This window comes from Protopterus annectens, chromosome 16.part0, assembly GCF_019279795.1.
Source record: "Protopterus annectens isolate FY-2018-M chromosome 16.part0, PAN1.0, whole genome shotgun sequence".
Taxonomy (NCBI): Eukaryota; Metazoa; Chordata; order Ceratodontiformes; family Protopteridae; genus Protopterus; species Protopterus annectens.
Window position 1 is genome coordinate 788,980,440 of NC_056750.1, and position 13,792 is coordinate 788,994,231.

Sequence of the window (13,792 nt, forward strand, 5' to 3'; positions counted from 1 at the left end):
TTTCTGGTAGAAAGACAATATAAATGCAACCATCAGGAATTCTATCATAACAAAGAAATTTAGTAGAAAACTGGATTTAGAGCCAGAAATTTTATTTATTTTCATTGCGAGTAGAACGGTCATGAAGAATGAAACAATACTATCTCAATTTGTATAGGTTGTTGTGAAAAATGCTTTAAGTGTATGTCTTTCCCGAAGAAGGGAAATATAAAATAGCAGTCTGATGTCTCAAATGCATCAGAAAAATAGAAATAGTGCAAGTCAGACTGTTGTCTGTTGATGCTAAGAATTAGTAAATGAAATACTGACTTTAAACTACGTAGATATATTGTGTAATATTATGTCTGGAAATACCTTTGCAGTACTGGGTCTAAAGCACATAATTAAGAGCAGTGCATACCTTGGTAACATTAAGGCACTAAACAAAGGCACTGGACCAAAAAGTAATATAAGTGCAAGATGCTCTTTCAAGTTATAGCATTAACATGCTAATATTTTGGTTGTTTAACTTGTGAAAACTTAGAGAATAGTGGAATGAATTCAAACTGTAAAAGCTGTGTGTGGATACATTCCTTTACACGTTCAGGACCACTTACACAGATGCAGAGACATTTTGAAAACTGTACAAAGCTGCAGTAATTATATAGTTTACAAGTGTTTTGATTTATTTACACAATTAGGAAGTTTCCCAGGAAATCCTGATGTCATGCCATCCATATATAACCCAAATAAAGTACTCAAAGCTTTCAAGAGTAGAACAGAAAAGCAATAAAGCAGAACAGCTATTAAAGTGAATGAAAACGGTAGGTACCACTAAGACTTAATTAATTTTAATAAAATGGTTAAAGGAACTAATTATCTAACTCTTACAGTTGGAGAATTGATGTCAACAATATTAAATGCCATCAGACATATGAAGCAAAATGGCAAAAGCTCCACATTGTGAGCCTGGCCATGTGGTTTAGTGTGAAGAAATCCTGACTCTGTCCCAGATGACCCATATTTGACTAGCATCATGGCCACTGGAGGGATCATGTGTGTGAGTGTGTGTGTGTGTGTGTGTGTGTGTGTGTGTGTGTGTGTGTGTGCGGGGGGGGGGTGGCTAATGGTGATTGGTCATGTCTTAGAGTTGGGAGTGGTATTTTGGCTTGCTACATCAATGGCACTAGCAGGAGTGGCCTGTCAAACCTTTTGTGCAGTGGTTCACCACATACCAGGGGAAAAGCATTTGTAGTAGCTTTTTTTAGCATCTATGATAGAGGCCACAAGCTGTCATGAGGAGGGGTTAGGTAGGGATAATGAGTGTTCCTGGTCATTTGCCTGTCTGTCTCTCATGGAATGAATGGGCATTACAGCTGTACCCTCCAAGGAATGAATAAGTTTATGAAGATGCCAGGAGAGTAGAGCAGGATGGTCAGTGCAGGGACTGGCAAGCAAAAAAGAGTTGCAGATGATGTTTATATAATATAGATTAGATACAGAAAAATTCCTTAGACTTCATTCATCAGCACCAAAGCTATTTCAAAGAGCTTTTGCACAGGTTACTGAAGACTTGGAAGGTGTATACATAACTGATCATCTGTTAGAGTGGGGACAAACACAAGAAATGAATGGCAAGAAACTGATACATTTATTAAATTAAATAAAACAGCATAATTTCAAAATAAATAAGAATAACTGTAGAATAAGGGTGGCAAGTCTGAAATGCTTTCATCAGTGAAGCCTGGAAATGTCAGAGCAATTGTGCAAGTGCCAAGGCCAGAGGACAAAAAAAAATAATTACATATATTTATAGGAATGATGCATTAGAGTCCATAATTTGTACTTAATGTGTCTGAGCAAACTATCACTCTAAGAATCATGTCAGAGCAAGTTGTAGCACAGAGATGAAGATATTTATATTATTTTTTTATTTTTTGTTTTATTTTGTTTACCAGTGTAGTGCACTGATCAAGACTGACCATTTGCATAAAGAGATATTCACAGGTTAAACAACTGTAATTTTACAGTAGCAGTAATAGATACACAGTTACGTAAATAAATAGTGACAAAATAAGCACAAAGCAGTACACAATACAAGTATGAGGTGCAATCAATCACAGCTGCATACACTATATACAAATATGTTACATGTGTATGTCTAGAGAAACTGAAGATAACTAGCTTTATGATGGATTACAATTGGCTTAGAAATTGGGCGTGAATTACAGGAGAATAGATGAAAGAGAAGAAGGGTCCTTGGTGGAGAAAAGGTTAGCTTTGGCATGGTGGATTTGGGTGATGTGTCCTTTGTGTGGACAGGGCATTTGGCTTGAATTTGCAGATCTGAAGTTAATTCTGTATGTTTCCTGATGGATGGTGGGGAATGATTCCCAGAGAGAGGGAGCCAGTAGGGAAAAGGCAAGTTTGGTAGCTTGAAAGAGAATGTGCAAACACTGAATGCTGTATTTAATACAAACTCAAAATAAACTATTGAAAAAGCAATGAAGACACATTATTAATAGTTAAGTACTTCTGTTCTTTTTAAAAAAAAAAAAAGAATGTGCGTGGCCACCACTTGCGGTAGAAGTGAAACTTCTGTAAGGAAGTGCGAAGGAAAGTCCATACATCCATCATGTGTAGCTGATCATTTCACAAACTTTGATGCAACACTGAGTAAACACTAAGCAAGCAATAATGCATGAGAGGGTGTGTGTTAATGTGTAATTAATGCCTGCCCAGGGATGTTATGAGGCTCGATGCCGCAGGGCATTAATTGCACATTAACACATACCCTGGAGGGCATTATTTTGCTTAGAGAATGGGCTCTATTTAAAATTGCTGTGCTTTACTTATTTATTTAGTTTTTATTAGTATATTACCTTTTTACCATATTATTTTTTTATATATTTTTGATGTAAGATAGTTCCTCTGCCTAATGTTTCAAAGTTGCTGTAGTATATGTAAATGGTGTTAGAGGAAGCATTTTATATCAAAAATATAATAAAATAACCAGGTATTTACTATATTTTTTGGTCCCTTACTCCTAAAACGTTTGGTTCATTGGCAGTCATTGGATATTAAAGTTACTAAATAATGACATACATTTGAGTTTCACACTTTTATTTTCTTCCGAAAATTCATGCTAACAGAAATATCCTTTACTTAAGCAAGTTTGTAATTTTATAACAGCAATAATTAAAATCTATTTCTATTTTTGAGCCTTTGTTCCCCCTTTATTTTAGGCTTTATCCAGATTTCTTCAGCTTTCAGGTCCAGAGGTATGCAAACCTCTTTACTGCTGCCACTCACTGACTCTCTGTCTATCTCTCTCACACACACACACACACACACACACACACACACACACACACACACACACACACACACACACACACACACACCTCTGCTTCAAAAAATGTATGCTAAGGGGAAACCTTGTTATTCTAGCAACTTTCTAAGTTTATAAGAGCAATACTTAAAATCCATCCCTATTTTTGGTCCTTTGATCCCCCATTATTTCTAGTTATGTCTAGATTTCTTGTGGTAAGAGTTTGAGAGATATGGCCAAGAGGTATGGAAAGCTTTCAACTGATGCTGCTGCAGCCAGGGGATCACTCAGTTGCTTTGTTGTGCCTTTGCCTGTGCCTTTGTGACTAAGGAGGACTGCTGCAGTTAAAATGGGTTAGACCTCTCAGCCAATTATCAAACAAATAGAAGAGTAGAACAGCACCACTATCCAGTGGAGTCTCACTTCTATTACACTTTTCCTTTTCACTGCAAACTTGCACTACTGTGCCTAAAGAAGTTCACTTCAAAAACAAGAACCTCACCAGAACTCTGATGCCAAGTTTTTGAAAACTGCAAAAATGCAGGTACAGAGTTTTTCAGCTCCCTATTAGAAGTGCAAGACTAATAATTAATAGTTTGCAAAATAAACTGTAATTTTGAGAAGAAAATGCAGCAAATAGTAAAACTTGGTGCAACAACATTAAAGTTTGTTTATGGGGGAATTTTATATACTCCGTAACTGCTACATATAAACACTGAGACCAGTGTCCATTGAAGCAAGAAAATACTACAAGTGTTGGTTGGTATTTATTAACTGGTCATAAGAGTGACTAACAAGACACTGTTCCTTAGTTTAGAAAAGGTTTTATTTCTGAAACTAATTTGCAGTGCTTAACTCATTGCTCATTACATTTGTAAACTAACTTCTCTAATTTAGCATATTGTACAAGCTGCAAACTATGTAATGCATAAATTATGTAAATGATATATGCTAAGCTCTGTAATATGGTACATAGCCATTAGCCGCACACTATGTCATGGTATCCACTGTCTAGTATTTGAACACAGTGCTTAAAGGAGCGCTATGGATGAATGATGAACAAAAAATTTTTATTTCAATAATTTGTTAACACTTTTGCAAGCTTCTTTCAAAGAATGTGTACTACATCAGCAGAAACAACATTTGTGAAACTCATTACAGTCCAGACAATAACGTTTAATCTGCAGGCTCTCAAACTTGCTGTTTTTTTTCAGGGGTTTTATTCTAAGTGAATGAAAGTCTAGTCTGACAATGGTAGAGCTACTTGTTCTCAGAATCAGTGCTCTGGTAGTGCATTGTGGGAAAGATTTAGCTTTCCAAAGGAATCAGGATGTCTGCCCCCATGAGAGCAGAGAAGGATAAAAAAATAAAAGTAGGAGTGAGCACTTATTTTGCTACCTTCAGCTTTAGGAGGTACAGTAATTAATGGAAGGATAAAAAAATATCTATATGTTTTTCATCATTTGTCCATAGTAGTCCTTTAATTCATCTCACTCAGTTGTTAAGAGACCTTAACACTTACCCTTCCAACCCCTTCTGTCAACCAGACTGTCCTTTTTATTCTACTTGATGAGGGAAGAATTGGTTATTTATTTTTCTGAGCAACACTCATAAGTACATCCTATCAAATCAATATTTTAGTCTGTTCTAACTGAAGCCTGTGAGGACTATTTTACTTTCTCAAGCAAATGTTTCAGTTACATTGAAAGAGCAAGAGAGAGGTTGGAGGGGTATGAATACACTACCAGCTTCTGCCTAATTCCCTGACAGAAGCTGTAAGATATCACTGCAGGCTTAGTAGAAATTGTCTTCTTTTCTAAGGTCTTGGAATATATACAACACTATTTCTGCTAGCCTGAAGTAAATGTAAATGTACTATGTAGTTATTTTATACAGCAATATTTTAAGAATGCTTGCCTCAAGTCATTTTAGTTAATCTTTTTGCATCAACAGGTTATATTCTAATTAAACTCGTAAATCACTACATAATCTTCTATCATTAACAAGTCATCTTTAGGTAACATCAGTGAATTAATTATTAGGTATTTTAGCCTGCACTATTCACACTTAGATGTCATTATTACATTATTACAGTCCTATTATTCTGAGGATGTGAATAATGGTCTTTGAAATTTATACAAGAACCTATTTGTTTAGAAGGCATGTAGCTTATATGGAAAATTATTATTCCATGTACTTTAAAATAAGAACTGATAGACATAAGTACAAGTGAGACTGGTATGTAAAATTCTATATTCTAGAGACAGGGGATATCTCTTTTGAAGTGTAAATTCACATTTACTTAGGTGCTTTTAACCTAAGCATGGATACAATAAAATTCAGAATATTAAATAAAAACATAAATGAATAAATAAATTCGAAAAAAACACTAAAACAATAAATATTGAGTATGAGGTTATCATTACTCAAATGTAAGTCCAAATAAAAATATGTCCTAATGAGTGTTTAAAGCCTGTGAACATCCATATGCTCCTCAACCAACCTTGGAAGAGAATCCAAACATGTAGCCCCTGAAAACTGAAACAGTATTTGCCAGAAGGATCAAGCTGAACATATGGCACCACCAACAGTCCCAGGCTGCATCAGTGTAGGACATGAGCAGTACATAGGGGGGGCCCAAATTGTGAAGGAGTAAATAAATCAGGAGCAGAACTGTATATGTGACATATGCCTGATATATGCCTAACAGAAAAAGAAACAGTTTAATATGGTGTTACCCAGATACCCCCATCAGTGGTGAAACTGCAGAGCTCTGCTCAAGTTGCTGATGGCCCATCTCTGAGTCTGAAATCCCCAGTACAGGGTATTCCAGTGTAGAGGAAGCCAAGGCATATTCCACTGCTGGTAGAATAAGGTGCATTAAGGACAATATTCTGTGCATGAAAACAGCTGGATTTTAAATTGGCAAACATCTGGTCTTTGAGGAAAGCTATTTATCAAAATAACTCCTAAATTCCACATCTGTATCACAAATTCCAGTTTGTAACCACTGTAGATGTTATTATGGAGCAGATGACATTCAGTTAGTGTCATGTATGGTCATGGGAAGCCTCTTGGAGGTATTGAGCTTAAGCTTACGGACCATCAAGCTATTTTTTTGGAACTGACATAGATTCTTGAGGGAAGGAAAAGGTCTGATTACTAACTCCTAATGAGAGCATATACTCAGACTAAAAATGCACAAATGCTGCAGAATTTTAAAAGAATCAAGATGGAATATTAATGTTGATCTTTCTTGAAAAGGAGATCATTAAACACTGTAGATAACCATCTCTGTACTTGAAAACCAGCCTGGAAAGGATCATAGATATTATTTTCATTCAAACAGGAATCTTGTTGTACATACACAATCTTCTCAAGGACCATAAGAAAAAAACACTTGAAACATGAACCACAAAGCATCACAGAAAATGATGGTCTACATCACATTACCAACAGTTCAAAAGATAGATGCGAGAAAACCAGGTATAGTGGTCCAAGAAAAGAAGACAGAAGTAGCATTAATCATTGAAATCGCTACACCCAGTGACTACAGTGTCTTGTGTACAGAGAGACACAAAGTCATAAAATATCAGGATTTGCAGGCAGAAACAAGAGCAATGTGGAAGAAAGATACCCAGACAGCTCCAGTAGTAGTAGGAGCAACGGGTCTTATAAAAAAGACTTTACAATCATATTTAGATATGTTGCCAATACATGTAACTCCATACAAATTGTAGAAGGAAACATTACTGGACACATCACGGGTGCTGCAAAGAGCACTTCTGGCTGACATCAAAGACTGAAACAATACTAATTTTATGAACTTTAATTGTACTTTGACTTAGGAATGGGGTCCATTCCCATCATGGTATTAGAAAAAAAGATTTGGAGAAATTAAAAGAAGGGAGAAACCATAACAATAAAGGGAAGATTTGGTAAAGGTATGTAACTTTATAGATTCAAGGACAGCTTTCTTATTGATTGGAGTGACGAAAGCCTCCTTTAAATTTGGGGAGAATGCTCCAGTCTTAAGGCAGGACACAGTGATCTGATTGGGCCAAGTACCTCAAGGTATGATGTAAACTGTCTAGTGGGGCAATGGTCTAGTCCAGAAGCTGCAGCGTATATTATGAAAACAAGAACAGCAAAATCATCATAATCAGGAATAAAAATGCGTCTTTCAGCTTTTCCCAGTTAGGGGTCGCAACAGCGGAACTCCGGTCCTCTAATGATTAGCAGTTGATTTTTACGTACCGGCTTGCCAGGCCTGATGCACAACCTTCAACGAAGGTACACCCATTCAAGCATGTCTCCATGCAGAAGACGCTCTAGCTGAGAATCGAACCGGACAGCGTCTTACTGTGAGGCGACAACACTACCGCAGCACCACCACCGCGGATATAATCAGGAAATCAGGAATAAAAATAAAATAAATAAAAAAAAACTTGGGTCAAAACCAAGGTGGTTATTTCTCCATTGCACCACACAGTATCCCTGATAGAGCATCAGGTCCACCCCTCCATCTGATCAAGGCAAGTTTGGCAGTGAAGTACTAAGTGGTTAATTCAAACTTCTCCTCTAACTAACCCTGGTAAGCTCCTCTGCACCTGGAAGTGTATGTACTGCTGCATGAGGAGAGATCAACAGTGAAATCAGCTGTGATTCAGATTCAGTTCTTGGACCTGACCACCAGTTTAGTTATAGGAAGAATTTTTATTTGAAAAAGCTGTTTGATAATACTTCAGATGATGACGTTATTACTAAAAATGGCATGTTTCAATGTAATGCTTGCAAATACTGTAGCTGAGGGATTCAATAAACTCCTTGTAGGCTTTGCTCAGAGTCTACAGAGAGTTTACATGATAGCATGATGGTGCGAGTTGTGCATCAATGCGAAATTAATATTAATGAGGTGTGACATACCTCAGCTAGTTTTCACAGCTTGCAACAGTGCTGCTGGCCGTGAAACCTTGTAGGTGAATGAGAATAGCAATTCTGTGTAAAAAAGAGAACCTATGGTGCACGGATTTGCTCAGAATGCCAAAATGATCACCAGGGCTTTACAAATAGTGCAGCATATCTGCACAGAGGCCAACTTAATGAGCAGACAAATAATCAGTAATAGGGACATATTTGACATAAATGTCACTTAAGAATGTGTCAGAATGTAACACTCTCAACCTCTTAGAGAGAGAAATGTGGACAAAGCCATAAACATGGGAGGGCAATGGGTCAAAAATAGGGACAGATGTTTAATATTGCACTTTCAAACTTAGACAGATATACAGTACATTAACATGTACTTTCTGAAAGCATGAAGTTTGAAACTAAAATCTGCAATGACATGCCAATGATTTGCCAGGAAAAAAATGTTATGAGGAAAAGATCCTAAATGTGAGACGAAAACTGTACATTCTGTACAGATTGTGACATTTGAGAGGGATGCACTCAAATTTATGCACTATGGAGTCACACCAGTCCAGAGAACATCCCAGTGATATGGCAGAAAGCCACATATTTGATAAGGAAAACATCTGGACATCCTAGGAATATCTGGACAGTTGATAGGTACAAATATGAAGTATATGGTCCAAAAATAGTACAGCAGAGTGCACCTACAATGTAGAGTACTGTGATATCCCATACAACAACAGAACAATAATCCAGTAATAAAAACTACAATGCTGGTAAATCCAAAATGTCCAAAAAAGTTTATTATAAATACACTCTAGCACCTCGGACACCATGCCTTTTTCAGAGTTAAAATACAGCTTCACTAAAGCACTTATATACACATAAAACAAGAACAGCAATCACCAATTAAGTAATAATTCAATTAAACTATATTAACAATTTAATATATTAAGATCATAATTTAGTCCCTTAGGAACCAATGTTTCATATTTAAGTATAAAAACTGCTACTTTATAAAGTAATCAATTTTTCAAGGACATACCTAAATTAATTGTAACTTTCTGTAAAATACTACCTCCTTTGATGATACAAATCAAAATGTGCTGCTAGGGATGTTTGATATCTCTTAAATGTTCTTGTAAGCTAACCCTAAAAGTTCTCTTTGTTTTTCCCCACATAAAACAAATTGAAATAACATTTTAAATGAGAAAAATTAGACTGAAAAAAGGCATAGTGTCCGAGGCACTAGAGTGTATTTGTAATAAACCTTTTTGGACATATTGGATTCACTGGTATCGTGTTTTTTATTATTGCGGTATCCCATTCCTGGCATACTGTACTGAAGCTGTTTTAATGATCTGTAACAGGACATGAGACTGCCATGTAAAATAATCACTCAGGGGAAGTGTGTGTATTGAATAAGGAGACAGATGAATTGTAGGAATGAACATAGAAAAGACTACAGGTGAAACTCCCACATGTAAGCGCTCTACTCCCACACCATTGCCAGAAATTGGAACTCTCTTCCCCTATCCGTGTCCACTGCCCCCTCCACATCCATATTCAAAAACTCCCTCAAATCACACCTTCTTAGTACCTGGTTATGGCCTTGTATACCCATACTACTATTAACTCCCCAAATTCCTCTCTGATTACATGCTGGAGCTCTGATCCCCTGTAGGCTTGGTCATCTGAAAGGGTACTTTTAACTGTAGAATCTTACTTGATATATTTTTATAGGTTCATAGGTTGATACTAGGCTATCTGCCCTAGGGCATTTACAAGCCTAGCCAGAGTGTGTTTGGCTTTTGCCACCCTTCTTAGATTAGTTGATTGTGCCTCTGTATAGTAGGTCACAGAAGATAGCCCATTTAAGGTTAGTTTACCATGCCTCTGTCTAGCAGTGACACAGAGTAAATTTACGATCTCCCATCCAAACGTCAAGATTCTTCTTGAAGAGGGTCATTGAGCGGCTCTGTCTGACATGAATTGGGATTTTGTTCCAGAGTGAGGGGAGCCTCTGGGATATGAATCTGTCCCTCCCTCCTTTTCTTTTCTTACCAATGTATAACTGACATTGTCATTTTACCCATGTTCTATATCTTCTTTTACCTGGAGTGTTTTTATTAATTTCTTGTTATATTACTATGCTCAGCATACATGATGTAACCTGTTTTGTGTATTATGCTGGATGTATTGTATTTGTATAACTTGATGTTGGAGCTGTTCTCCCCGGGCCTCCGCTGAAAATGGACCTGGTCCAGTCGGAATTTCCCGGTTAACAAATGTAAAATAAAATAAATACATAAATAAATAAAATGTACAGTAGAGGAGGGCATGTCAATGGAAGATGGTTGTAGCAGTAACATCAAGCACATATCTATATGGTAAAGAAAGACTACAGGTGACACTCCCACATGTAAGTGCTCTACTCCCACACAGTTGCCAGAAATTGCAACTCTGTTCCCCTATCCGTGTCCACTGCCCCCTCCACATCCATATTCAAAAACTCCCTCAAATCACACCTTCTTAGTACCTGGTTATGCCCTTGTATCACATAACCATACCCATACTACTATTAACTCCCCAAATTCCTCTCTGATCACATGCTGGAACTCTGATCCCCTGTAGGCTTGGTCATCTAAAAGGGTGCTTTTAACTGTAGAATCTTACTTGATATATTTTCTTTTCTTACCAATGTATAACTGACATTGTCTTTTTACCCATGTTCTATATCTTCTTTTACCTGGAGTGTTTTTATTAATTTCTTGTTATATTGCTATGCTCAGCATACATGAAGTAACCTGTTTTGTGTATTATGCTGGATGTATTGTATTTGTATAACTTGATGTTGGAGCTTTTCTCCCCGGGCCTCCTCTGAAAATGGACCTGGTCCAGTCAGAACTTCCCAGTTAACAAATGTAAAATAAAATAAATAAATAAATAAATAAATAAATAAATAAAATGTACAGCAGAGGAGGGCATGTCAGTGGAAGATAGTTGTAGCAGTAACATCAAGCACATATCTATATGGCAAAGTAGGACACTACAGTGAAAATGCGCTTTATGTGACTGTCACACAAGGTGACATAACAATGGGAAGGATGGTGTGTGAGATAAGCATCCTTACATGAATAATGCAGAGGACATATATCAGGGATCTGACATACAGATAGGGTAGAGTGCATTTTGGGAAGCTGTACAAACTGTTATACCTAAATCTGAGTGTAATCTCAGCAGAGATCTCCAGCAAGGTGGCCACAGGTAAAGGATCATTGCAAACATTACAGCAACCAACCACAATCATGGACAATAGCAGAATAATACCATCACTAATCCCATGCCTGTGACATAACATATGTGATGTGGAGTGATAACAGATGAGCCTGCACACACACTTGATAACTATCATGATGCATCCACACTCTATGAGGGTAATCACACACACTGTCCTAGTACTGTAATATCTGCAGGAGGTGTTAGGAGGGACACTGCTATACTTGTATGTGACAGTATGAGCAATACAGGCTAGTTGTCCTGTGTGCATGGCATAAATCTATGGCACAATCCACACTGTCACAAATGATATATGTGCCATTAATGTTGTCTAACACGGGTCTATATTAGAACATCGAAGTCTTAAAACTTTGAATGTTCTAATATCGACCCCTATTCAGCGAACGCTTAAAATATTGAACATGCAGAACAGCAAATCTTTTCCCAGGGAAAAAAATTGCTGTTCTGAAACACATACACACAACACAACCACACCAAAAAAACAGCAATCCACACAGATACACTTAAAATCCTACATCTAACCCTACACTAAACTGTACATACACTATCTATCCACTTACCTTAACCCAAACCCTAACCCTAAGGTCCATCACTATTGCACACTCACCTCACCCGCGCCCTAACCCTGACTCACCTACCCCGCCATAACCCTAACGTCCATCACAATCGCACACTTACCTGACCTGTGCCCTAACCCTACCTCACCTAACCTGCGCCCTAACCCTCACGTCCACACAATTGCTCACTTACCTGAACCCGACCCGTAACTTTCCACCACAGTGCTGAAAATTGCGAAGTGACAGAAACGGCCAACCAAATTCTTTCCCTAGGAAAAAATTCAGTGTTCTGCAGCTTCGCTATTTTCAGCGTTCAATGAATAGGGGTCGATATTAGAACATTCGAAGTTTCAAGACTTCAGTGTTCTAATATAGACCCATCAAACACCTATGAATGCACTGTGTGCATAAGCTGAACAGGTACAGGTAGCACACATGCATCTGGTGTAATAACTCCCTAAGGACAAGAACACTGCATTAATGGGCCCAGATAATATCCTAGGATGCCTTCTAAATAACATGAAACATGACCTATCAGGCCCTCTGGAATTGCTATTTAATTGTAGCCTCCAAACATGCTTCATGCCTCATAAATGGAGAACAGCAACAGTCATCCCTCTGCACAAAGGTGGGCCATCTACAGACTGTGGAAACTACCGAACCATAAGTCTCACTAGTCTTATATGTAAAGCCATGGAAAGAATTATCATAGAAATGATCAATAGTGGTATAGCAATCCTCCAGATACTGGACCCAGCCCAGTTTGGTTTCATCAAGGGCAGGTCATGCCTACTCAAACTGGTGGACTTCTTTGAGAAGGTCACCAAAACAATGGATGAGGGCAAAATGATTCACACTGCCTACGCTGACATAGCCGAGGCATTTGACACAATACCTCACTTGGACATTGTTGACAAACTTAATAGGTTAGGTACAAACCCATATGTCACCTGGTGGATAGCCAACTGTCTCACAGACAGGACCCAGGAAGTTAGAATTGAGGAGTCCACCTCTACAAATACGCCAGTCACAAGTGGAGTCCCTCAGGGATTGGTCCTTTCTCCGCTCCTTTTTGACATTTACTTCTCTATAGTCAAGGCCAATGTTAGTGGTCTCTGGTTGACTAACTTTGCAGATGATTGCAAATTAGGAGCTGTCATTGAATCCTACACTGACATAAATGCTCTCCAGGAAGGGCTGACACAGACAAGCAACTGGTGTCAGAGCCATAGAGTAAAATTAATGACAAGAAATGCAAAATAGCATAATTTGGGAAGTCATCCACCCCTATTAACTATCATATTGACAACACACACATTAGACATGACCCAGTAGTCAGGGACGTAGGAACACACATAGAAAGTCAAAGTAATCTAGCCTTTGACCATCATGTGTGTACAGTAGTAAGAAAATAATTATATGCTGTGCAACTTATAAACAAAGGTATGGCATCTAAGTCCAAAAAAATCATTGTTCCACTAAATTTGGCATTCATCAGACCTATCACTGAGTACAATGCCACCTTTGGTATGTACCTAACCAGGCATATCCAAAAACTGGAATATCCACAGAGGTTCCCTCCTCACTCAAAGAATACAGGGCATATGTAAAATGTCCTATGCAGAGGCCTTATTCCTGTAAGCTGTCTCCTACAGGCGTTTGAGGGGACATCTATGCCTGGCATACAGGGCATTGTCAGACCCCACTCTGA